This window comes from Podarcis bocagei (assembly GCF_964188305.1).
Source record: "Podarcis bocagei genome assembly, chromosome: 2".
Lineage (NCBI taxonomy): Eukaryota > Metazoa > Chordata > Lepidosauria > Squamata > Lacertidae > Podarcis > Podarcis bocagei.
The window spans coordinates 70963660-70990877 of record NC_138126.1 but is presented as its reverse complement, the minus strand read 5'-3'; the positions used below and the strand labels follow the sequence as shown (position 1 = coordinate 70990877).

General features: G+C 42.7%; 2 long non-coding RNA genes across 3 annotated transcripts; one reads left to right on the top strand and one right to left on the bottom strand.

Moving 5' to 3' along the window:
* Positions 1-490: 490 nt before the first annotated feature.
* On the bottom strand, positions 491-13896 carry LOC308582311. 2 transcript variants are annotated; one of them, XR_014005618.1, is made up of 3 exons: positions 12681-13546; positions 2259-3824; positions 491-524 (listed from the first exon to the last, which is right to left on the bottom strand). It is a non-coding gene; the product is annotated as an uncharacterized lncRNA (long non-coding RNA). The 2 variants fall into 2 exon arrangements; XR_014005617.1 differs by lacking the exon at positions 491-524 and adding an exon at positions 13658-13896 and having other exon boundaries at positions 3617-3824; positions 12681-13436.
* A 196-nt stretch (positions 13897-14092) lies between these two features.
* Positions 14093-26651, top strand: LOC308582312. Its single transcript, XR_014005619.1, has 3 exons — positions 14093-14281; positions 22554-22682; positions 25004-26651. It is a non-coding gene; the product is annotated as an uncharacterized lncRNA (long non-coding RNA).
* Positions 26652-27218: the final 567 nt, after the last annotated feature.

Sequence of the window (27218 nt, the reverse complement as noted above, 5' to 3'; positions counted from 1 at the left end):
ACAAAGGAGTCGCACTGAGCTCAGCAGCACTTACTTCAGAGTAACCATTTTTGGAATTGGCTTGTTAGCATTGACTGTCACATGCAGATCCATATTTTCTAACCACGTCCCAGACCAGACCTTCCGCTCAACCATCTTTAACACGCACGCTGATCATAATCTTTCTCCTATGACGTGAAACGAGGAAGCCAAAACATTTCACAATCACTTTGGATTCAGCTAACATTATGTGAGTAACACTGAGCAAAACATCCAACACACCCTATGACACATCAAATAATACATCTAAGCCAATATTAGCAAGAATTTTCAAAAACTATTTTAAATATGCTTTTAGCTCATGGGTGGCTTTAGCACTTAACTGTCAAGATAGCGGGACTTTCCAAATGCTGTTTCCCAGTGCATTATTAATTGCAGAGTGTTACATGCAATCCCAATTATATTTCCTCAAGCTAGCACGTATTGCAGGGAAATCACAGCACTCAAATCGTAAATTTGGGGATCTTTATTCCCAGAACTGCATCCTTTTAAAAATCCAGTGCATCTTCTATCTTAGTATGTGGGAACACTTACAGAGCCCTTTAAAAACACAGTAAGCTACATACTCAACCCCTACCCAACACAAATTGGCCACATCCACTTTTACACTTGGGCCATGCCTACTCTGAAATTTTGGCCACACCAATTTTGACATGAGATAGTCACATCTGGGTTTGGGTTCAGAGAACTTTAGCATGATGTGAAAGATAATTAAAGCAGATTTTAAAGGAATCTGATCAGCTTTCAGTGTTAACCCAGGTTTGGGGCAAGTACTCTTCGATGAGAGAACCCCAACAGATATAAAACCACAAAATATGCAGATGATAAAAGCGTGGAAATATAGACGTTTAAAATACCCCTTATTAAGTTGCTTGCAAAATTCCCTACTTCTCTTCACATAGAAAAAGACCACACATTTGGTTTACTTATAAACTATTCAAAGGTCAGATTCATGTGCTTTTCCATACAGCAGCAAGGAAACGCAGGCAGTATAAGCTATTTCTAAATTATTTGTATAGAACAGGGATATCTGGCAGGTTGATCCCGGGAGGTTCTGGCAGACCTTGGTTGACCACAGGCTCCTCTTCCTTTTTGGTGGCATAAGACGGAGTTTTCGCTGTGAGGTAGATTGTTTCCTTGGCGATCTTTTGGTGAGGAACTTTCCCCCTTTCCCCTCCCTAAAAAAAGCACAACATGTTTGTCTGGAAACCCCTCCCCCCAAAAAAAAATGGGACTTCCCTCTCTTAAAAATGCTCAACAAGTTTGACCCAAACCCTCCAAAAAAAGGATTGTCCTTCCTGAAAAAAGCTCAACAACTTTGCTTTGACCTGAAACACTGCCAGTTTTTTATTCTGTGAGTAGATTGCAGTCTCTTGGGAGTTGGACGTCCCTAGTATAGAAGAACTGTCCTTGCAACCCAGGCCCCTGCAGAGCTTATCTGAGGCCCAGGACCAGAGTCTTGTTCTTGGCAAGGCAGCGCAAGTCCTAGTGGGGCTCTCAGCCACCTTAGCCCTCTGAGGCCTGGGGCAAGGGAAGCTGGATGCTCCCCCTTCTGTTGGGATTCAAGCCATTATCAGGAGAAACTGACCACTCTCCAGGCACCCGGCTTGATCTCCGGTTGACCTCCCTGTCTGCATTCTCCAGCAGGATCCAGACAAGGTCGCGATCGGCGATCCTCCTCAGCGTGAAAAGAACACACCACTCTTTCCTGCCCCCCCAGGGGCAGGGGAAAGAGATAGACAGAAACGTATTTACATGTCTTTATTTCTGTCTTTGCAGCGTTACAGAAAACACGTCTGCTCTCTCCAAACTCCAGCAGCCAAGAGAGAAACTCCTCCTGTACAGCTCATATTACACTCTGAGGTAATTCCGGTGCTTCGCACTGTGAATAGACTGTCCCTCTGTTTCCCACGGAACATTCCCAACATTCCCATTATGTTTTGCTTTCAAGCTACCAGCTCGCGGCCGCATTGCTTCTATATCATAACACCTTCATGGGCCTGATGCAACCATCCCAGACTAATCTGCTGGGTATAGCGAAGATTCAGACATGTGGATTCGCTGTGGATTGCTAAAGATTTCAGAGTAAATAATTTGTTATGAGACCAAAACCAAATCAGATAGAATGTAATTACTTATTTGAAAACTACATATAATTTCATACTGTGGTACGCTAGCTAAAGAATGTTTTGGGGATTCCCCCCCCCACACACACACACACTAGGGCCAAAGTTCTTCTGAAATTATCTGGAAGTGGAACTAAAATGGGATTTCCACATGACACTAAATATAACACTATGTGCCTCACAGCACTCCTGCAATACTTGCAGGATCTTAAATATGCATACTCAAAAGTATGGTAAGTTTCATTTAGTTCAGTCAGCAAAGATTCCTGCCCCCCCCCCAGCTTCATTTTAAAGAGGCTTCTCTGATTTTTGTTGTTGTTTAGTCATTTAGTCGTGTCCGACTCTTCGTGACCCCATGGACCAGAGCACGCCAGGCACTCCTGTTTTCCACTGCCTCCCACAGTTTGGTCAAACTCATGCTGGTAGCTTCAAGAACACTGTCCAACCATCTCATCCTCTGCCGTCCCCTTCTCCTTGTGCCCTCCATCTTTCCCAACATCAGGGTCTTTTCCAGGGAGTCTTCTCTTCTCATGAGGTGGCCAAAGTATTGGAGCCTCAGCTTCACGATCTGTCCTTCCAGTGAGCACTCAGGGCTGATTTCCTTCAGAATGGATAGGTTTGATCTTCTTGCAGTCCATGGGACTCTCAAGAGTCTCCTCAAGCACCATAATTCAAAAGCATCAATTCTTCGGCGATCAGCCTTCTTTATGGTCCAGCTCTCACTTCCATACATCACTACTGGGAAAACCATAGCTTTAACTATACGGACCTTTGTTGGCAAGGTGATGTCTCTGCTTTTTAAGATGCTTCTCTGATACTGGCCCTTTAATTAGTGTATATCTGCTTACTGTCAGCAGGAGGAAACATAGATCTTACTTGGTTACCTGAATTAAGCTGCCATGTCATTTCCAAATTATTCTCACCATTTCGCATAACAGAACAAGCAGATCTGTGAACACAGATAATGTAATGTGCCACAGAATGACAGGGTTAGGACTGAGATGCAACCTGCCAGTGCTATGTTGCAGCTAAGAAAGATGTATAGTAGCTCAGACTCAGATTTATTTCCCTGCGGACTGAACAAAATAACTAATTTTTTAAACGGGGGATCTACGACAAGATGTTGCAAGATGGAGTGCTCCGTTTTGGGTTCCAGCCAGCCATGCCCTCTCGCATAATACTCCCTTGCGTTCCATCTCCCACCCAGTTCCCCAAGCAGTCAACACTCTGTAGCCAGGGCATACTCAGTCCTCACTGGGCTGTTTCGGGAGTCTCGCTTTATGCTTCCCCCCATATAGTTTCTTTTCATTATTATTTCTGCAAACTTTGAGGTTCCTCCAAGCCTGCTGACACCACCTTCTGGTCCAAGGTCAGTGCTGTGTGGACTAACATGAGGACTCTCGCTCATCTTTCTCAAAACCTCGGAAATAGAGCGGATGCTGAACATTCAGTGTTTTACACTACAACTTTAATATGGAAAGCCAAGGTGACTCTAATAAGACAGTTGCACACAACGAAAGGCAAAATGATCTTTTTGAGCAGAAATCAGGCCCTGCTAATTATACTGAGGGACAGACAAAGAACTTTCCAGTCCTAAAAATGCCATACAATTATGCAGAAATGGTTCTGATGTTTGAGTGGTGTTATGTGATTTCTAACCTGCAAGAAGAGAGAGAGAACACTCTATCAAGAAATGGAAATAAACAGGGGAGCAGAAATGTCACAACCATCAAATGATTTCCCAACTCTGCTTTTGTTACTACAAAGTGATTTCAATAGATGAGAGCTGACATGTAATCACTTTCAGTATTGTATTTAGCAATAATGCTGTGATTTTTAATTAATCTGTTCAGAGCAATATTTTTCCAAATGATGATGAATAATATGCATTTGTAAAATGTTGTTGTTGTTTTAAAAACTGTTCCATACAATTTTGAAAGTTACTGAGTAACTGCTGGATCGACAGGCCTACAAAACATGCACTTGAGAGGCAGGAAAGAAGTGTCAAGTGCATACCTAGTGAGAGTTTGTTTAAATTAAGGAGCAGTCCTCTGGAATCAGAAATGGCGCTGACTGGAAACATACCATAAAAGACACCTCTGATGGAATAAGCTTCAGAGCACTTTGGTGCACAATTCTAAGCATGTAGAGTCAGAACTAAATGCCACTGAGTGCAATGGTGCTTCCCCCCAGGTAAATGAGAATAGGATGGCTCCTGAAGCAGATCTGCCCCAACACCTCTAGCGCTTTAGCTACTGATGTACTGTAAGTGCTGCCTATTTATATGACCCACTCTGTCTACCTTGGGGGTTATTTTCTGCAAAGCAATCTCATACCACAGTGGTGGTATGAAATGCAACGGTACTGGCAGTACTAGATGTTCCGAATCAGTGTTCAGTCACTTGAAAATCATGCATCCGATGCTGTTTGTTTATTGTTTGCTGTGTTTCAGCCATCATGATGAACTTTAAAACACATTATGGCATCCACTTCTGAAATCAGGAAGCTTGCTTTCCACATTTAATAAAAATGAGGACGCTTTATTTGTATTCTGGTGTCCAAGTCTTTCAAAGCACCTGTCTCACATTTTTGTGCACTAAGTAGATCAAATAATAATAATAATAATAATAATAATAATAATAATAATAATAATAATAATGTCAGAGCTGCCTCAGGTCCCAGCTCACAAAGGACCAACGCCAGTTTCCCTTTATATACAAAAGTGTTTATTGAAGTCCATTTGCTGTTTCACAGTAGCGGCGCGCAGCTCTACGTCTGTAACGCTAGACCGTTGAAGCTCCCTCTGAGTCGCTCGCCCCCCGACACCAGTTTAAGATCCTTGCCTTGCTCCACCTCCTTCTACGTTCCCTCTTCCGCTGGGTCCTCCTGCCCCCTGGGGTTTCGCCTTTCCTAGACTCTTCCGACGCTGAAGATTCCCCGGATTGTTCCCCCTCCCTCCGGCGGGCTTTAGGACCTGGCTCCCAATCCGGGGGCTCTGCTGTCCCGCGCGCCAGGACATTTGAACTTGGCGCGCGCGCCCAGCCCCCAACCTTTCTTCTGATCGTCACACTACTCCCGTCACTGCTTTCCCTCCCTTCCGGGAGGATGGCTGTTTCTGACCTCCCCTCCATTCCCCTTTCCTCCGATGGAGGCGCGGCCAACCCTGACTCATCCCCTCTCCCTGTTGGAGGGGCTGCTGCCCCTGACACACAGGAACCTTCCCCCCCCCCCCCCGCTATGCTCTGGTGGGGAAGCTGGTCCTGATTTCCAGCTGCCGCTCTGGGAATCCCCCCTGGCCTCTTGTTTCTGGTGCGTCCCCCCCGGGACCCCCCTTGTCCTGACCACCGGCGCCCCCTTCTGGGAATCCTCTGATTCGCTGGAGAGGCTCATGGAATCCCTCTGATCACTGTCATTCTCCTCCCCACTGTCCTCAGATGCCTCCCATTCGCTCTCCATCTCCTGTCTCCGCTGTGCCTCTGTCCTTGAACCCCTGACAAATAATAATAATAATAATTAGAAGTCAGGATAGCAAAAGATTCTGGCTAAAAACATGGTGTGGCACGAGATGTGGAAAAGCCCGAGGGGGGCGGGGGATGGTTTTACCGAGGAATAGGAATCTACCACCCGCAAGCAATTTATTTTATACACTATAGGCTGCAATCCAAGTGTAGACACAGAGTGTTGTATAATAAGCACAATGCAGAAATAGGTGATTCAGTTTAAGTAGCCTAGCAAGAAGGAAACTGAAGCTTAATCTAGACATGACAGAGATGTTGACGGTAAATCAGGACCCAAAAGTTAGGAGAGTGAGACTTAACTGTGCTGCTCCCCTGGAAGGAGTAGATCTCTAGGCTGGGAGTGGTTTTTGACCCTGTTTTACTTTACTGCATGTTTGGGGAATCTTTGGCCCTCCAGATGTTGCTGAACTACAACTCTCTTGATTCCTGGTCATTGGCTGTGTTTGCTAGGCCTGATGGGAATTGTAGTTCAGTAACATCTGGAGGACCAAAGGTTCCCCACACCTGCTCTACTACTTAATGAACAGAACTCAGCATTGGCTAGGAGTGCCTTTTTAAACTCTGGCTGCTGGAAGGCTAACTGTAGCCCCTCCTGTGCAACAAATACATGGCCTTTCACTGCCTTAGTAACTTCCTATTTAATTACAGTACACCCTGAAATGTGTTCTGCAAAGGCAGAATTTGGCGGCTTACCATCCAAGAAGGAACGAGACACTTCCCTGTAATAAAATGGCATGTTAGTGGCTACTAGTCATGATGGTTGTGTCCTACTGACAATCAGAGGCAGTAGACCTCTAAATGCCAGTTACTGGGAATCACAAGTAGGGTGAATGTTCTTGTGTTCAAGTCCTGCTATAGACATCTGGTTGGCCATTGTGAGCGCAGGATGCTGAACTAGAAGGGACTTTGGTAAGATGCAGCAGGTTCTTCTTAATTTCTTATGAACCACAGGGAACATTCACTTCCAGTTTTAGCCTCAAGTACATTGGGTGACTGTCTGCTTTCAAGGTGTCAGTGCTTTAGTTTCAAAGGTCTGGATTTAGAAACCTGTAGAGAACTTCATGGCTCATGCATAACACTGTGCTCTCAACAGTCTTTGCAGGTCCTTTTCTTTCCTTCAAAATGGGGACAGTAGATCCTCCCCAAAGTCAGTAAAATAGGGTGGGCAACAGATGCAGATGACAGGGAACCACCACCGTCCCCCTTCTTATCACTTTTAAGCCCCTCTCCACCTGGAGTACATTCTCAATTGTCAGAAGTGACCAAGAGTTGTTACTTACTGTTCTAAAATAAACCTCAAGAATTTGAGTTCCCTATTATGGCCATGGAATAAGAATATGATATTGGTAAGATAGCCAGCATTCAGCACTGATTGACAACTGGCCAGACCACAACAAGCAAACAAAATCACCTGCAAGCAGTCACCTGCTACGACTGGGGTGGGGAACCCCTGGCCATTTCATGAGGCCCTTGGGATCCCCTCCTACCTATCGGCTGTTCTGCAGTGAGCAGCTGAGTGGGAAACAGCTTTGATGCTGTGCAAATTGTGCAACTGCAGCTCCTTTCTCTGCAAGGATCTGATGCAAGATGAAAGTAGAGGGGGAAATGTCTCAGAAGGGAGACAGACATCTGATCCTTCCAAATGTGCAAAAAAAGAGAGTCCCTGCATTTTGCATCTGCGTGCATGTCATTTTTGGGAGGGAATTGTATTTTGAAGTTTGAGGCTTTGAATAGCTGTCAGGCAGGGCCTGCAGTTCAGCTGTGCATTGATGTTATCTGCATTCCTCTGCTAGGATTACTGAGCTCTTCTTACCTTTTGAATAGTCAGGCCAATAAAGGGTGTAGAAGTGCTGTTGTTTTAATGAACTTCATTTTTTTTAAATGTTTATAGGGAAAATGGAATGTAAAATTCAAGTGGAGTTACTAAGACTTAAACATATGCCTTTGTTTCCATGGCTAATAGTTTTTTTGTGTGTGTATTGTATGTGTTAAGGATGTGTGACTGTGTGTGGCTCTGGAATGCAGTCCCCAAAAGCTGTCTATCATGGTAGCATGTGCCTCCACCCAGAAAACATTCCCAATCATTGTGCTAATGCTTGCACATTAAAGGCACAACTACAGTAGCTGGCTGAAAGATTTGCAATGCTGCCCAAATAGGCAGCTGATATAATTAGGTCTTGTAAAGTGGTGCTGCTTGATGCATTAAGCGATAAGACCTACTACAGAAAACCTTAGCCCAGCCACAGTGGGGATGAAGCAAAAAGGATCCATCCCTGCTACAACAAGGATTGCTGAATTTATGATGAAACTCTGATTTTATAGAATTGGCTTTTGGGTTTTCCTTCTGGAACAAGAGATACTCAACTCCTTTTACTTTTACAGTCATTACTCTGTAGTCTTTAGTAAAACCATGTTGTCTCAGAGAGTCTGCTTGAAATGTTTTTACAGTTCTGCATGGCTGCATTGAAGCTGCCAGTTTAAACAGCTATAAAAATCCAGCAATACATGTTCAGTTAATGGAAGATATTTTAAGGTTGAGTCCCTGAAAAGGACTATTAACTTTATCAGCGAGCCAATAGGCAGAAACACACCTATAGCAGAACAGAATAGAGTAAGCAGGACAAAACTGTGGCTCAGATGATGCCATGACATCTAGCCTTTCTTTGATTCTGCCCAGCACCACATCCAAGTGTCTCCTGAGCCAGAATCATAAGGCAACATTTCTGCGCCAACCCCATTGTAGCAGCCTGCAGTACTTGCTCAGTTCTTTAAAACACACTCACCCACGGGACATCACTGATTTAGGTGTGATGACAGCCACCTAAAACACTTTTGAGAATCAGGCTGCAAGGCTTAGTCAGTCATTGCAGAATATTAGTATCATTTTCATTCAGTTAATCACTGCTGAAACCAACTATGTTCTGCTTAACTAATAGTTAAACTAGGGGTTGTTTATCCAAAGAAGCAAGAGCTCCCGATTAAGCAATAATCTAGAGCAGGGACGTCCAACTCCCAAGAGACTGTGATCTACTTCGGGGGGGGGGGAACAGGCAGTGATCTACCCATTTGGGGGGGTTCAGAGGTGTTGAGCTTTTTTTAGGGGGGGCAGCTCAAGGTTGTTGAGCTTTCTTTTTTTGGGTATACAGTTGCTAACAGGCGAACGCAGCGCTACAGCAGACAACAAAGGAACACCCATTAAACGCAACACAGGAAAAGACAGAGGGGGGAAGAGACATGATTCTAAACAACGCAAGCAGAAATAATCCTGCAATCGACCAAGGTCATCTGGGGATCGACCTGTCGATCGCGGTCGACCGGTTGGACACCCCTGCTCTAGAGCATATTGTAGGTTCAGGGGATAAATTTACAACATTCCTATAGTTTATTCTGTTAACAGTGTAGGTTAGATGTGGGGCTGAGGTTGATTTGGATTTTCAGCCAAATATCTTCCTGATAAAATGTACACTGGAAGCTCGGGTTGCGAACGTGATCTGTGTGGGAGGCACGTTCAACCCGCAGTGCTGCATCTGCACATGTGTGGGTCGTGATTTGGCGCTTCTGCGCATGCGTAAAGCATGACGTCGTGATTTTGCACATGCGCGAGCGCCTAAACTTGGAAATAACCCGTTCCGGTTACCTGAAGCGTCTGTAACCCAAGGTACTACTGTACTGTACCTCGGGTTAGACTTGGAAAGGTCAATCTACTTAAATTATTTTCTTAGACTTCCTCCAAATCTAAATCCAGCATTCAAATGCAGGAAGAAGCTTTGTGCTCCATGAACATGCTTGCATCTTCTCTGCATGTTTCTGGCTGCTCATGCTTCTGGCCCATCATAGCTACGCTAAAATTCTGGATTTCTGCAAGTCATCCATAGAATCACTTTCATCTCGGGAGAGAAGTGTCTCTTTAAGTTTACTGTTTATTTTATATTTTGAATGATTTACAGAGCTGTTTTTTTATTGATAATTTAAATGTTTTATTCACATATTTAAAAAACACACACATTAGAGCAGGTTACAATTAGGTAGTGTACACATTTTATGAAATAAATAGAAGAACCCAGAAGCTCCATTTATAGATAATGGGTTGAGTTGACTTAGAATATTTTCCTATATGCTGTTGCCTTCAACAGTCCATAAATCCTGGAAGCTGTCCTTCTCAGGCTAACTTGGGGGGAGTTAATCTCATACCTTCTCTGTTAATATTTCTGTGTACTGAAGGAGACCCTCAGGTATGTAGAACCACTACTATCTTTTTTATAATACCCTGTTTTGCTTAAGAACAGATGCTTGACCAACAGAGTTTACCATTAGAAAGAATAAGACAAGTGCTCCTGTTCTGGGTGCCAGAACAGCCGTTCTACAGTACCACATACTGGAAGCTGAAAGGGACACAAATAGGGCAACTAATTTCTTCATGCCGTCACCATGACCCTGTTCCTGTTATCTTTTTACTGACAAGCAATCTTTCATGCAGACACCTCCCTCTTGTTTCTTAGTGGCCTTGTTTTGGCTCTAATCCTGGTGGGAGGGTCCAATGATTATCTTCCTTGTATTCTGTAGCTGACAACAACTTTAACTATAGAATCTCTGAATTTTCATATCCCAATAAACATTGTTTTCAAGTTCTATTACAAGTGCAGGACTAGTCTAAGCATGTTTAACTGGAAGTGTACCTTACTGAATTCAACAGGAATTACTCCCTTGTAATTGTGCTTAGAACTGCATTTTTAAAAAAACCTACAGTTTTGAAGTGTATTGTTGTGACTGGAGCGACATTCTGAGGTTAGATAAACTTTTTGGTAAAATGTTCATTTTTTTCAGGTTAACATTTAGAGCGATACATTGGGATGGGGGGGACTAGATGCATAATATTGAGCAACATGATCAAACTTAACACAGTACAGTTGCTGGGTAAGACATACTAAATGAAAGAACCTCACATTACATTCTTAGATCCCATTAAACATCCAGACGAGAAAGCTAATCCTGTCACTAACCATCTGCTCAAAATGCCTTCTTAGGGTATTGATGACAGCTATATGCAGCAAAACAAATTCAAGTGTATGAATGAGCAAAGGTATACTTGGCATGCTTGCATTACACTATCTGCAACATACACCACCCCCAATATGCCTTTGTGCTGCTTCTTAATGCACATGGATCCAGCTAGGGAATGCTTTATTGAAGTAAAACCACTTTCCAAACTGAATAGAATGTATAACCTGTAAGATGTTAAATAAACCTATTTGTGGGATTCCAGATTCATGCTGAGTCCTCTATGTGCAACTATTTTCTTGGAAAAGGTAAAGAATAAAGTCATTGGAAGCTCTGATAATAATGTATTTCTTTTATGCATCAAGGAGTTCAAAAAGTTTTCGCTAAAATGGCTGAGTCCCATATGTAAACAAAAGTAAGTGAGCTGCTCGGAAATACTTTAAAAATTTCTCTTTTTTACTAGGGACTGAATACCATTTGGGATAGATCCCAATAACTAGCTTATGAAATAACATGCTATAAGCTAGCATGATCCACATCCCAAATGGTATTCCAATCCACAGTAAAATCTGAACTACTTTTCCAAAATATTTCCATTTCTTCTTCTATAGCTGTTCTGCTTTGAATAATGTTCATGTCTTTTAAGACTAATCCCTGAACATTTACAACAATTAAATTGTTAATAGTTGATTTCATATGTCATGTGTTTGGCTTTAAAATAGCTCAGCTAAATGAATAACTGAACATGCAATGACTATTAACATCAAACTTCTCTCTTCTGTATTATAATGTTAATTTTTATATTTCACCAGTCAAGTGACTGATTCCAACTTTAAAATATCCTAATCTGGATGGTGTGAAGAATATGTTAAAGTTTCTGGGGTTGGTCACTCTGCATTGGGGAACCCCATCTGATCCCAATAAAACTGTTCAGAGCTTGTCCTCTGATTACTATATATAACCTCACACTCCAAGAGTTCTTATACTTCAAAATCCCTACCCTGTATCTTAACCATATTTTTCGCTCCATAAGACGCACATTTTCCCCTCCAAAAATTAAGGGGAAATGTGTGTGCGTTTTATGGAGTGAATGCAGGCTCCCTGGCTTCAGCGATAGCAATGCGAAGCCTCCGAAGCGCAGCGGGAGCGCTCCTGCCGCACTCCAGAGGCTTCGGGTTCCTTTCGCTGAAGGGTAGGTGCCCCTTCAGCTAAGCGGGAGGAGAAACGGAAGGGGCTTCATTTCTCCTGCCGCTTCGCTGAAGGGGCGCTGCGCAGAGAGGGGGAGAATTTTTTTCCCTTGTTCTCCCCCTCTAAAACAAGGTGCGTCCTATGGTCGGGTGCGTCCTATAGAGCGAAAAATACGGTAGTATTTTTCCCATTAGTGCTACTCCTCAAACCATGCAGAGACCTTCAAACCTTGCACTCCCAGATACCCCTACCACTCAACTTGATTAATTCCTTCTTTCAGATCTATCTTCAACAAATAATCAGTACCAAATTCCTGTTTTTTGCAACCTTACCCAAACCAATCCACTCCCTCAATTTCCCTCTCCAGTTTACACCAAAGCCCATTAACAAAGTATTTCACGTTAGTCAGATCCTACGCATATCTTACCAATAATTAACAATCTTGTGCTAATGGGATTGTTGTGGACCCAGCAGCTTTTTGAAATAGTTCTTAAACTTTTTAAAAGAGCAAACTTGAGCCACTTAATATTCCAATGTACCATATTTTCAACGGTTAAGATCATTTGTTCTTTAATTCCATTTCCCTAAAAAAAAATTTTTTTCAAAGTTAGTTTACTCAAATTGTCAGAGGTCCAATTTATCCCTACTGAAAAGATGAGAAAGTGAAACTATCAAATCACCTAAGATGACTGAGGTCCGTTCCAGCAACTTCTCAAAATGGGGTATGTAAAAATTCATTTTCACCTGTATCATAAATTTCTTACACCACTTTTAAAGCAATTGAATGTGGGCTTTTTGCACATTTATTTACCATGAGTGTGGTATCTCATCTAGGCTTTTTCTTTGTTTCTGTCTTGTTCACTTTTGTTAGCAGCCCCTCATCTATGCATATCGTTTTCTCTGCCTGGTAGCCCAGTGAAGAATTTGTTAAAACTGTGAGGTCCAACAAAGATCGTAGCTATCAGGCTTCACCCTGAAAAAATTAAACATAGAGTACAGAAGACTCTCAGCTTCAGAAAATCACCTTCCAAGTTGTGGAGGGAGAGCAGAACAATCACACGGGTGAAACTAGCAGCCTCATCCTCATAGCCCCCCCCCCAGCAATGCGTTTCCTAAATTTAAGGCTTGGTTAGGACATTTTAAACAGGGGCAAGTACCTTCTCAACAGCCCTTTTGAATGGTAATTTTCGGAGATAAAGATCATCCTTTCAATATAAGAACTGAGAACCAAGGGGAAGAAGTTAGTATTTATTAACCAATGTGACTTAAAGGCCTCAATTTTCGGTTTGTGACATTACAAGTTGTCAACTTTTTACCGCATCAACACAACCAGAACAACAGAATCGGGTAGCACTGTTGAGTCCTACAAATTTATGATGGCATCATCTTTTGGCTGCCACCCTGGAATTCCAAACAGCAGGTTCCCGCTTTTCTCCTCACCTCGGAGGGCTGACCTACGCGCCTTTGGAGCAGGAATTCAACAGATGGGTCCGCAGTGGCGGGATAATCATAATCAAACTGATACTGGCTGCACGTCGTTAATGCCCCAATCGCTCGCATGCATACACTGCGAAATTAAGACGGCGCTGTTAATCCTTGCCCAGAAGGTGGCAGACATCCCGAGCCCCTTCGCTTTTGCCCTTCAACCCTCCCGCCATTCACTCCACTTCGACCCCTTCCCACCTCCGGGTACCCCGAGCCTGACTGCGCGCGTTTCCTCCGGAGCAACCCCCCACCCCAACTTCAGCAACGCTCCCTCCCATGGAGGGTTTCGCAGGCCGCTCCTACTCCGAGGCAAGTCCCAGCGACTTCCTTCCGAGAAAGTGCACTTCTTGCAGCCGGGTCCCAGGCACAAGCTGGGCGGGCGAAACCCCGACGGATGCCGGCCTGAGGCGCGCCTAACTCTGCCCCGCCGCAGGGTCGAGGCCTAGCCCTCCTCCAACTGCCCGGCTCCCCGTGCCCGTTTCCTCCGAGGTAAGTGGGTCCAGTGGAACTCCTTCCCGCTGCGCGCGGACCGGGCGCCCGTCTCTTGCCCCCCGGGAAGCCGCAGCGGCGCCCCGGCTGCCCCTCTCCGCCAGCGCTCGCTCCTCGACCGGGCCAGCGGAGCACCGCCCGCCCAGCGCCCGCCACCCAATCGCGCGTCCTGGCGGCGGGAGGAGGGGGCGGCCTTGGCGCCCGGAGCCTGTGAGCCGAGGCGATGTGGGCCGGGCCTAAGCGCTGCCTCTGCCGTCGCTGCTGCCGCCGCCGCCATGATGCTTGTTTGCTTTCAATGAGTGTGAGAAGGAGGCGGAGGAGGAAGAGAAGGAGGAGGAGAAGGAGGAGGCGGGGGGAGCCCGTTCTCCCGTCCGGCCCGCGGCAGGAAACAAAGAGCCAGGCAGAGGCAGCGCAGAGACGGGGATGCTGCAGCTACAGGTACGGGGGCGGCGGCCGCGCCGACGGAAAAGGCGGCGGCGAGGAGGAGGAAGAGGGAGCGGGGGTCGAGGCGGCTCTTCCTCAACCGCCCCCCCCCACCCCGTCGAATGAATCTATGGGGCGGGGGTGGCGGCAGCGGCGACCGCGGCCTGAGGAAAGCAGGTTTCTGACGGGAGGGGGGCGGTTAAAACTGCCCCGGGGAATCATAATGGGGGCGCGCGGGGGTGGGGGGTGGGCGAAGGATTATTTTGGTGGGAGGCGCGGAGAGCGGCGGCGGCGCATTCGAGGTCCTGTGGGACGCGGAGAGAGATGGCTGACTTTCCGGGGTGGGTGGGGGGTCGAGGAGATGTTTGTGGGTCGGTTTGTCGGGGGGGGGGTCGTGTTGACAAGGTTAACGGGGGGTGGCTGCTGACCAGAGAGGGGTAGCGGGGGTTGTGTTGGGGTCCTGTGAGGTTTGGGGGGGTTGTCGGTGTTACTATTTTTATAATAATCCAGCCGGGGAGGGGAAGGGGAACGCGGCTCCTCTTCGGGGAAGGGGCGCGGAGGGAGACGGGCGAGGAAAATACGTCGCGAGATACGAAGCGGGGTCTCCGGGCCCTGCGCCTCCGGAGTGCGTGAAATGCATGGCTGGACGAGGACGGGGCGGGTGGGTGGTGGTGGTTGGGCGAGGGCTTTTGAAGGGAGCGTGTTGTGCAGGGGGGGGGGCCGGGGTAGCAAATAAAACTGCTTGTGTACGAGGCGGGTGAGGCGAGCGGCCTATTGCGCTGAAGGTGGTGTAGAGAGTGGTGGCGGCGGCGGTGTTTTGAAACAAAACAAAACAAAAATTACTGGCGTGTGTGGTGGTGCTTTGGAGCTGGCACAGTTGATTTGGAGGGCATTATTGCTCTTCAGGAAACAAAAGGAGCCCTGTTGGGGTTGGCAGGGAGGAGGAGTTCTCCCGAGGAGAAAAAAGTTTTTGGTCTGGGAAAGTAGAGACGGGGGTTGGTGTTTTGCACTTGGAAGGGGCGGCTGAGCCTTCCTGGAAGCTGTGGGAAGGTTCTGGAGGAAGTGACGTGCTCAGTGCCTGTTGACAAGAGCTGTGGGGTGGTGGGAGTAGTGCGGGGGTAAGGGGGGGCAGGGCTCATTTGCTTGAAGTGCCTAATAAGTGTGTTAGGGTTCTGGTTTGTGGAGTTGGCGTGGCTCTATACAAATGCACCAAACTCTATTTTTATTTTATTTTGGCACTTAAAAGCAACTAAGATAAAAGTACAGGTGTAGTGGAGGGAAAGCTGGTTTAATAAAAACAAAGTGTAAACATTTCTGGAAATAAGCAGGAAGAAAGGAAAGCTTGCATTGCACAGCTGTTTTTCTTCTCCACACCTCTACAACCTCTTAAAATTAATTTAAATAGAACAGACAGGTGTAAATTTAAAAACTGTAGATCCATATTTGCCGTGGATTAATAAGCCTGGTTCTTGGGAACAAAACCTGCACTTCAGGATAAATTTAAGCTTGGTTGCATTACCCTTGTATCTGAAAAGGCTAGCTTGCAATAAGGCCACAATAGACAGCCTGTGTCTGAAATAGAAAGGAAAGAGCTTTAGCAGGAATGATTGACAGCTGTGCTGTCCAATGTAATGAGCTGGGGGCAGGAATAGTGTTTATATGCAGGTAGGTTGGCTGGGCCTCAGTCTGTAGAACACACACATATACAGTGGTACCTCAGTTTACGAACTATTCGGTTTACGAACTCTGCGAAACCGGAAGTAGTGTTCTGGTTTGCAAACTTTACCTCGGTTTACGAACAAAAGCTGAACGGTGGAAGGGCACAAGCGGTGGGAAGCCTCATTAGCGAAAGCACACTTTGGTTTAAGAATGGATTCGGTTTAAGAACAGACTTCTGAAAAGGATTAAGTTAGTAAACCGAGGTACCGCTGTAGGGGTAAACAGGATTATAATGCAGATCTCTTGGGGTTACCTACAACAGCAAGTTTGTTCTATATGTTTTTGTGTAGATGGGGTATCTAATGAAGCGCTGTTTTAGGCTGCTAAGAAAGCAAAACTTCAGCAGGCTGTTCCTTATAAGGGTGAGGTTCTAAGGGGTAGTATACAATTGTGAATTTGATCCACAGGTTGCTTGTGAGTTTTGTGTTTTTAGTGGTAGATTTTTATGTTGAATTTTACTTTTGAATTGGTGAAGTGACATAACCCAAAAGTAAAAAATAAAACGATAATAAAAAAATGTAACAGCACCTGTTTTGGTTAACCTTCATCTTTTACTAGTTGAACGATCTGGGAGGTTTTAAAATTTATTTAAGGTGAGTTTTTGTTTTGCGTTAAGCCTTTTAAATATCTGTAGTAAAAGACAAGGATTTTTAGGAAAACCTCATAAATTTTCACTATAAAAAGATAGATAATGGAAATTCCATTATTCTCATATTCTAAAATAGTAAAGATCTAACATTTATATGATTATGTTGTTGAGGTTTCCTGCAGAGATTTTTGAATTGTGCTGTATAAGCAGTTGGGGATTTCTACAGTGTCTGGTATGTCTCAGGGTTATTTTCTTATCTGGATTTTACCATATTGGTAACAGAGACTTAAAATTCAAAAGGATTAAGGAATATTTATGGTAATTATTTGGTATGAATGTGAAGGTTGGCAAGTGTTGACTGGTAATTGTATTGTCTCTTGCATTTCTTTTCATCCTAGAGCAGGTCTCGTAATTGGGGATTTGTCAACATTTCCACTGGGGTAATTTTACAGAATTATCCACCCTGTGTTCTTCCTGCTGGTTCATCTGGACTCTGGAGTGTGCTGCTAGGAATGAAGTCTTCTCTGGGGGTTTATTCACAGTATTGCTGAAATGGAACCATTCACATATGGATTAATGCTTTATTCACTTTTCACTTGAAGCACTTGGATCAGTTCATTTTTCTTTATAAGGGAGATTGCCCTGTGTCATTTTGTAATGAAATCCTAAGTGTAGTCTTGACAAGTTCAGGCTATTTGTGTTTCAGTAATTAAGGAAGAACTTAAATATAAAAATAAATGAAACCACAGTACTGCATGGGCAGATAATTATTTTTGGTAATGTATATCTTTAGATGTACATATTGGCTTGTGTGAATTAATAAGGTGTATTTTTAGTAAGTATGTTGTAATGCTAGCCCATGCATTTCTCAAATTAGTTTTAAAAACCCACCCAGTGTATGACAGCTTTATTTTAAGAAAGAAGTTGCATTCTTTTGATAGAAAAATAGTCCACCAAAATCTTGTTCTTTGGGTATGGTATGGTACATTAAATCTGGCTATTTTGGTAGGAATTTAGATGCAGATTAGTTAAATAACTTGCATCTTAATTTCTGTATAACCCTATGCAGACATTCAAATTGTACATATAATGTATATCTGCATTGAACTCTGCTTGTAGTCAAGAGTTGCATCAACTCTGTAAATGTTAGGCATGAGTGGGGCTGGGGAGTGGAGATTCTTCCATGTATGGTATTTGAACATTGGTATTTGGCTAAGGTGGCAAAAGCGTATATGGATTAGCTACCAAAAATTACAAGCCTGCACTTTAAAAAAACTTGTACAAGGGAGAGTGGAACATGAATGGAGCACTCGTTCCCTTCTTTGCCAGTCCTTCTTATGAGTTAAAAGCAGGCTAGTGAAACATATTGCAAGCTAGAAGTGAGCACACTACCTCCTCTGCATTCATGCTTGGTTTCTATGATGAGTGTGCAGGAAGAGGTGAAGTGGACTTAGTACTGGGATGAAGTGATCCATGCCTCTACAGCTATCCTGCATGGTTACTATGCCAAACATGCAGGAAGGGGCCACATCTCCCATGCACAGATGCTTAGTAGGCTTGTGGCATTGTCACAGATTGCCCTGTCACTTTGCCACCAGCATGTACATAAAACACAAAAGCCACCCTTTGGATGCTCAGAATCCATCTGCTGCTAGCCCACTGTGATAACATGTAGGACATGCAGCATTGTGCTTCACTTCCCATGCATCCAGTATAGAACTGAGGCATGCTGGGGATTGCTTTGTCCCTTTGCTACCAGTGTGCTGTGTTTCTACAATAAAGGTGTGGGAGATTTGATTGTTAATGTGTCTTGCAGAAGTGCAGCAGGAAGCATTACTTCTTCCTTCTACCACCAGCTTTCTTGGTTTCTGTCCTGGATGCAGGGGAGGAAGCTTCACCTCCTACACACCAAATATTGAAATGCAGTGGTCTGCCAGAGGAAGGATGAAGCGCTTCATGTCCTAGACAAGGAAGGAGGGGGCTTACTCTCCTCCCCACCCACTATAGAAATGCAATGAGCTGCTGCATGGAATGGGGGAAGGGGGTAGCAAACAGGTTCTCTCTTTTGGGCAGTTCATTCACTCCCCTGTGATAAATTCCTTATCACATATGACAACTGGGCAATGAGTTAAAAACAAGGCTATACTAGGTTTACTGTATTTGGTAACTAGCAATTTATCTTACAAGGCTACTAGTTAACACTGAAGCATTTGAGATGTGCATATGTGTGTTAACATTTAAACATGACATTTTTCACTTGTGGCAACATTCTGATCTGTACCTAAAATACTTCATGGAACCCTGTTGCCTACTTCACACTGAGGTGTGGTGCTAAGAGAAATACTTCAAATGCCCATTAGCAGTGTAGTAGTAAGGTCTTTTTAATATTTTTCACATTTTAACTAGTCCATAAAATTTCACTTAACATACAAACTCCTTTCTTATGTAGTTTTTACATGCAGTCACCCTTAAAGCTGAGTAGCCTGTGTGTTAGACAAACCTGTTGTCAGTGCACATATAGTTTAAACTGATTGCTAAGCAGCATTAATTATCCCCCAAAGTCAGTAGCTTAAAAATAAATTTGTGAAGTATAGCCTTGATACATCACGTCTCATGTTTTATTCCCAAAAAAGGACCACTGGTGGTGTATCTGAGAACTGATGGTGTCTCTAAGAATTAACTGATAGACCTCTGTTTTAGAAGTAGCATGTTAGTTTTGTAAAAACATGTCCTGTTTCATAATTTTTGGCGTCATTGTGTTGTGCATTGAAAATCAGATTCTTGTAAGCTTCCCCTAAAATGTGAGGGTTGTCAGAATGATATGATCTCTCTACTAATCAATACAGGTGCATTCAAGTATTTGAGCTAAAAAACTGAAATAGAAGGTGGATTTCTGTGATTCTTTTGTTGAGTGTTTCCCTGTTTGTTAGGGTAGTAAGGGATGCAGGATCAATATAGTGTAAGGTCATGCAGGTGTTATCTGTGACAGGGTGAAAATTGAGCCTTACTATGTTTATGCAGCATAGGAATTATTTGCCCCTTAGTAAATGGCTAAGTGCAAAGTTCTGTATAATTCATGGCATCAAACCAACAGTCGACAAGGCAGAAGATAAAAGATCCTAAGTTATGTGAATGTCTCTGAACCTCAGAAAAGGAGAGAGCCTTTAACTCAGCCAAACCAGAATAAATCATGACCACACAAAGCTAATAACTGAAAGGCTTTGTATGCATCTTGGATTTGTCCAGGCTACACCATCACAAAGGGCTGGAAGGTAGTGTGCAGGATGGGAACCCTCTGCTATTTTACTGCAATCTTCTGTAGCAGACTGTGAAGATTAACAGTCTGTTGGTATTAGTGAGGGGGGATTTCCTTCTGTGCAAAGTGGTTTTCCTGTTATAGTGGTCAGCTCTTAAAGTTGTTGAAATCCCCCACCCCCTAATCTTTGACCTAAAATATGCATAGTGGCCCTTGTAGGATTCCAGCACTATAGAAGCTGTAAGTCTGAGCTTACATGTGCTCTGAGGGGACAAGAGCATGCAGAAGTAGCCATTGTGCTTGGCTGCATTTCCACAAGGTAGGAAAGCAGCACAGCACTGTGGTGGCTGCCATTTGTAGGTAAATAGTGACCTGAGCAGTGAGAAAGGGGTTAATAGGCAAGTGTGTTGGGCTGTCAGTTGTTTACCCAACTTGCACAGTTTCTATATTCCCCAGGTAAGTAGCACATTATTTAGGTAATCTATATTGTATTGTCATAATATCTGCAGAAAAATTGCAATGTCTTTATTATGGCATGTATGATATGCCAACATGGACTTTGAAAATTAAAGTTACATTCCTCATGTGAAGCGGCTGTTACAGGATACAGTCATAAAAGTGTGTTGTAAATTGACACTTCCAAATATGTAAGAAACCAAAGCTAAAGAGGAAGTAAAATTAGGTCCAAGGGCTTCTGGTAGCGTAATTACAATGAAAAACATCTAGATGTTTAGACTATTAAGCTAAATGATGCTAAGTTCTTGATTTTTTGTATAGAGTACATACAAATGTTCATGCATATTCCTTCCTGTCTAGATCTATTGTGTATACTAAATACTAGAAGTAATACCCCCCCATTGTTTGGGGCTTAAACTACTTTTAGATAAATTATGGTTGGAAGAATGAGCTGTATGTTGTAGTGCTCTACTGTGATAGACAGGCTGAACACGACCCATATTGTGCATGCTTGTGATAAAAGTGTGTACCATTGAATTAAAATCCGTATCTTACTCTGTGCAATGATACCTTTCACAGTATGGGGTGGGGATTAATGTCTCTTTGCTTACTTGTAATTTGGATGAGTAACATAGTAGTTTACCCATGAGGCTCATGTTCGAAATGTTTTCACTGCTGAGTAGTATTCATTGGATACTGCTTATAGCTTGCTACAATTTTTTCTTTCAAAGTTAAGATGGTTTTGAGTTCATAGGGAATGCAGATTTAAGATTCATTCCCTATGCATTTTGAGTGAATACTCATTAAAAAAGCGAACAGCAATGTCTTACTCTGGCAATTTCCCTCAGATAACCATGCATCCTTACAGTTACAATTTCCCATAATGTCCTGCTTGGAAGAGAGTTCATTTCTGCTTATGCATTACACTTTTCAGACCAGGAAGGGAATATGCAGTGCCAGCATGAGTAGCTAGTAACATGCTTATTTCCCAGTATTATTACACAGAAGGTCATCAACTAAAAACAGTTAAGGAGGAAAAAGCCTTTGAGATGGGCAATCCCAGGATGATGATAATACAGCCTAAAAGGAAGGAAACACAGTTTTTGCAGTGTTCGTTTCAGTATGACTAGGGCAGTATTCAGCTGTAAAGCAGTGATGATTCTTCTTTTGGAATATTGTTCAGTTTCTTCATTTTTAAGAAGGATGGATTTCAATTAATGATTTCAAAGGAAAGCAGTCTGAAAGATCTGAACAGAATGTTTTATGTTTGGATGAATAAGAAGGTAAGGGAATTCAGTTGAACCCTGCAATATGCTGCAGATGTGATAGCAGTGATAGGTCATGACTGATCCATAAAAATTCAGACTTTGTCCCATTACCTTTCTTATTGTATTGTGTTTTGTCTTAGCTTTAGCTTCAAACCTATGCTTGTTACTGTAAATTAGTCTTCCACCCATAAAATCCCTGTTCCCTTCCTTTTCATTGTCCTAGCAAGTTGTCAACCTGAAAATGTCAGAAAAGGAACTTTACATTTCTTACTGAAGCCACCGGCTCTTTCTTACTTTTGAGCTGCTTCGCAAGACGAATTTCCCTATGGGCTTGCTTCGCAAGACGAAAACGTCTTGCGAGTGTTCCGATTTTTTTTCGCTCCCCCCCTTTTTCTAAGCCGCTAATAGCCTTTAATAGCCACTAAGCCTTTAATAGCCGCTAAGCCTTTAATAGCCGCTAAGCCTTTAATAGCCGCTAAGCCGCTAATAGGGTTGCTTCGCAAGACGAAAAAAACGCTAGACGAAGAGACTCGCGGAACGGATTATTTTCGTCTTGTGAGGCACCACTGTACATTTAACTCTACTTTGTATCTGATTAAATAACTGAAAATGAGACCAAAAAAATGAAGAACTTTGCACCAGCCATAGTGTGTTTTGCTTCTTTTGGAACTAGCTCTGCATAGAGCTTCATCTTTCACAGTTTGAAAATGTGGGAGGCAGTGACCTTGACTTTCAGGTACTTGAGTGTCTTTCTTGCATCTCTTTAAAAAACAACAAGACCAAGCCTAACTTGCTTCACCAAAATATTGAAGTACTGTCAAGTGCTTTAGGGGGTGTCAATAGCAGGTGTTACAGATTTTCTGTCTTGATAAGTTAAAACAATGCAAATAAGCTTTTAAGTCTTCCAGTTTTTAGCTTATTTGCTACAATTCCTTTTACCAAAAATAGGAACGTTAGCCTAACTGGATTTCCTCTTCTTTTTCTTAATCTGTTTTGCAGCTCTCCTAGTGGTCAGCCATATGTGGCTTCCAATGTGGATTTGACTGGGAGTACTGCAAATCTGATGGCAGGGAGTACAAAATCCAGAGCAGCGTGAAATTTCCTTATTTTCCTGGCACATTCTTACCGGTAAATATTGTGTAAATTTAGCAGCCTTAAAATAGTCAACTGATAGGGAATTAGACTTAAAGGGGGAAACTCTTGCTTGTTTGATGTAATGCACCACACTATACTTAATAAGTGTACAATAGCCCTTGAGATGCTAGGTTTTTGCAAATTAACAAGAATGATGAATATGCATATATCCAGATGCTCTTCTTTCTTACTCAGTTCCAGTATAAGTTAAAATATGGTAATTATGCAAAACATACTTAATAGCATTCGTTCTGGACTAAGTGTTGAATTGATAGGTTTTCCAATATTGGTGTCATGTGAGATTTTGTTTTTGCAGGGAGCTTTTCACTCTTACAGTTCATAGAAAGAAACAGATAAGAAGGGTACTTTGTAGGAGCACCTGGGAATCCATGAAAACCTATTGGATATTAAGCATTAGGCATGTCTGTCCCAATCAGTTGACACCTATTTTTCAAAACTGATGATAGTTGGAGGTTTGCTGAGCTGTTTTGAATGAACTTGCATTTGCAAGGCTGGCTTTATTGCATATGCTTGTTTTGGTTAGATTAGATAGTAGTCTGTGGCTACAACGTGGAATTTTGAACGCTGTAATCTAAAATGTGACTTCTGCTGATTCAATATTTTTATCCAAAAGATCTTTTAAAAAAATACTGTGAGTTCTCTACAAGCATATTTATTCCTAGAGTTGAAAGGATTTTTCTTCAGAAACATGGTCTGGCAGGGTTGAATTCTGGACTCTTGGTTCACACAAACAGTGAGGGGGGGAACAGGGCAGCAGAAGGGGGGGGGAGACGGGGTTAGAGAAGGAGTGATGACACCATCCTCGGGTGCCAGGGTGACAAGACAGTTTCTTTTTGCTCTGGCAAAAGAATGAGGTGGTAACAAGGCTTTCAAATATTTTTTTTTAAATGGGATTTCTACTTCATCATAGTAATTTAAACGGTAACACATTTGAAGTACTGTTTGCATTTATAACTAAACACTAATGAGTGCATTCAGATGACTAAAGACCTTTTCTTAAAGTTCACTTTGTTTAGGAAGTTTAAAACGTATGCAGTCAGAAGTAAGCACCAGTAAGTTCAGTGAAGCTTACTTCCAGGAAACCATGCATAGGGCTGCAGTCATGTTACAAAAAAGTTTAGTCCTTATGGTGCCACGGGACTCCTTGAAAGACCAGACTTTCTTTTTTTTAGTAGTAAAATTTATTTACAGTCAGAACTTGCATCTTCTGATTTTTTTTCCTTTGAGGAAGAAAGCTATGAGGGGCGGAGTATGATAGCAGCAAAAACTTCTAAAACAACCTGTCGGGTCTAGAACAGACAAATAGCAATTGTTTTTTGTAATGCAGAAATTAAAACTATTGCTGTGAAAATGCAGACAGGGAAATAAGGCAGGTAAATAAACAGACAATTTTATTGTGTTTGAGAGATCTCTGAGGATTAAAAATTCTCTTCATTAATAACCCAAAGTTTTAAAGATCAGATTGCAGAAGTTGTTTACTAGAGGCCTGTTTTGAGTATTCAGCTATGACAGGAATTGGCCATCCATGACATATAGTCATGATAAAGTGAAGCTTACTGCACACTTGGTCTGCAAGAAATGGGGGCCAGAGGCGATGTAAAGTTTACTGGTCGCCAACTTTCTCTGAACGTTCCTTACATTTTGTAAACCCAATAGGTTAAGAAATGAAATAAATGGAGAAAAGGGATTGCTTTTAGCCAGGAAATGAGCTTTCTTGGCTACCTATCTAATTAATAGATAAATTCTGGCTACCTGCCCAATTAATAGACCAGTCCTGTATAGTGCTTGTAAAGTTCCAGTCTACAAAAATGACAGGTATTGCGGTTTTTATACACACAACTTGTTTATATGCATATAACCTTATTTATAAATGTCCCTGTTGTCTTAAGGAGAATTGGTTGAAATACAGTAGTCCTTGCAGTATGCATACAAGCTTATAATGTTTGGTGTACAAAGAACAAGGGAAGTTTTTCTCCATTGCCTTGCCTGCTCCCACAGGATAGCAAGTATCTAGTTCAACCCACTTTCCTGTCACAGAACATTGGTTTATAGGCTGTGTGAAATGGCTGTCACTACTTCTGTTTTAGTAGCTAGTGGGGACTTTAAAAGCCAAAAGTGAAGTCTGAAATGGACTCCTTTCTCTTTGGTTTTCCCTAGCTCCTGGGGCTGAAGAAATGGAAAATAGAGCTTCATTGTACATTCATAGGTAGATTTTCAGCATTATTCAGCTCCCAAGGGAGGGGCATACAACAGTTATGTCACTTTACTTACTAATTTAATTTTGCTTGTATTAGGCAAAACCTGCATCTGAACTGGGTGATGCTGTTCCAACCCCTATTAGAATGGGACAGAGTGAGAGAACTGTGGGAACTACCAAAAGAGATGCCTAAACTTGAAAAAAGGCACAAAGAAATTTTCTTACTCATATTGCACTGACTATCACATTGCTTAATCTTTAATTCTTTGTAGTGTATTCTAGCAGTAAACATGTATGGTAAATTGAACAGTAAAGTCTTTAAAAATGGTTGTGTGTTAAGATTTTGCTATGTACCAAATTGGTTGCAGTCTTAGGCACAAGTGCACATGCTTACAACTCAGTGAAGCAATGGATTACAGCCTGTCAGACTCTATTCCAGTTAAATCAATCAGAGTGGTCTATATTTCCTTTTCATCTTTTTTTTTTTAACCGCTTGCATCAGTTTTGTTAATTTTTTGCTTGCTTCTGTTTTAGGGAGCTTTCTAATAATGCCAGTATTGTGTGGTATTTTGGCACTGCATTTATAAAATTAATCTTAAACTATGTGACCCTCACCCAGATAAAGTGTATCCATGCATGGATTACTGATTGATTTAACCGGAATGGCGTCTGCACAAATTGCACAAAAGCCTGCTTCTTTGTAGGAAAATTATCCAAATCCAGCACAGTGTAAGATGCCTGCAGAAATGGGTATATCTATCTCTCAGTGTGTGCGCACACATGCAAATGCTATGTCCGTCATCGAGCCCTAATGGTTGTGTGGCTAGAGCTACTGGTAATGAAGTGGCTCACAAGTATCTCTGAAACTTTCCAGTGTAGTCCAAAGCATCTGGAGGGCATCAGATTGGCAATGGCTTTACTTTGGAATGCAAATTGCATACATGTTCCTAGCTACTATAAGGAGAGGGAGGTTTTTCAGTCTAGGCCCAATTGAAATGTGTGAAAGGGCAATAGTGTTTTAAGAGGTCCACATTCCATCTCCTGTATCTTGCCTTCTCTTGCCCTGGGCTGGCCTTCATTATGAGGTGAATTCCATGTCCCGAATCTTACCTGTTGAATGCCAAAATACTACATTTTGGACTGTGTGGTACAAACACTCAGGTTTCTAGGCAGTGTACCTTAATTTTGATACAGTGGTACCTCCAGTTGCGCGCGGGATCTGTTCCAGAGCTCCGGTCAGATCCCGAGGTGTGCGTATCCAGAGGTGCTGCTTCTGTACATGCGTGTGGTGCGGTTTACCGCTTCTGCGCATGCATGCTGCACATAGAGCGCTTCTGCGCATGCATGCGCAACGAAACCTGGAAAAATACTTCCGGTTTTGCTGTCCACATATCCCGAAGGATATTTAACCGGAGGTGAACGTATTTTCGTGAGTGACAAGTTTGTATGAAGTCTAGTTAAGGATGGAGCTTTCAAAAGGTAATTACTATTATAGAAGCAAGTCTTTGGGGGCTTGTGTCACTAGGAAATTGCCTTTTTAGGTAATGGCTAATATTATCCATCAAATAGTAATAGCATATTGTTAAAGGTTTTTGTGATTGCTTGCCCATCTAAAAATACAATGCTCTAGGAAAGATGTAGCAAGATGTTTGATGCATTCTGAATTAAAATGGTTTAAATTATGAGCTGAAATCCGAGGTTGGTAATACCGTGGTACCTCAGTTTAAGAGCAGCCCGGTTTATGAACTGTTCAGTTTATGAACTCCGCAAAACCAGAAGTAGTGTCCCAGTTTGTGAACTTTAGCTCAGTCTAAGGACAGAAGCTGAATGGTGGAAGGGCACTGGCGGCGGGAGGCCTCATTAAGGAAAGCGCGCCTCGGTTTAAGAACAGACTTCCGGAACGGATTAAGTTCGTAAAATGAGGTACCACTGTACCTGTGTTAAGGTAAATTAAGGGAAAAGCCAATCAGAGTTCACTCTTGTCAGAGCTGTTTTCCTCGCCAAACATTTCAGTAGTTCACTTCTATTTCTATGATGTGATCAGTTTTTTTATGTTTCCATTTAAAAGTGTGGTATGTGAAAATACTTTTCTAGTGAAAAAGTACATTAAGAACAACAACAGAAAAACAGAAGATATTTCACATTTGCGTTGTTAGCTATCCATTTTCTGCTGCTTTCTGACTCCAAAGTGATTATTAATGAGATAGTTGTATATTCTTATTCTGACAGTGCACAACAAATATTCCTCTTCTATAAAGGAACCATTTTACATTAAACAGAAAAAAATGAGAAAAAAGCTGTCTCTGAAATAC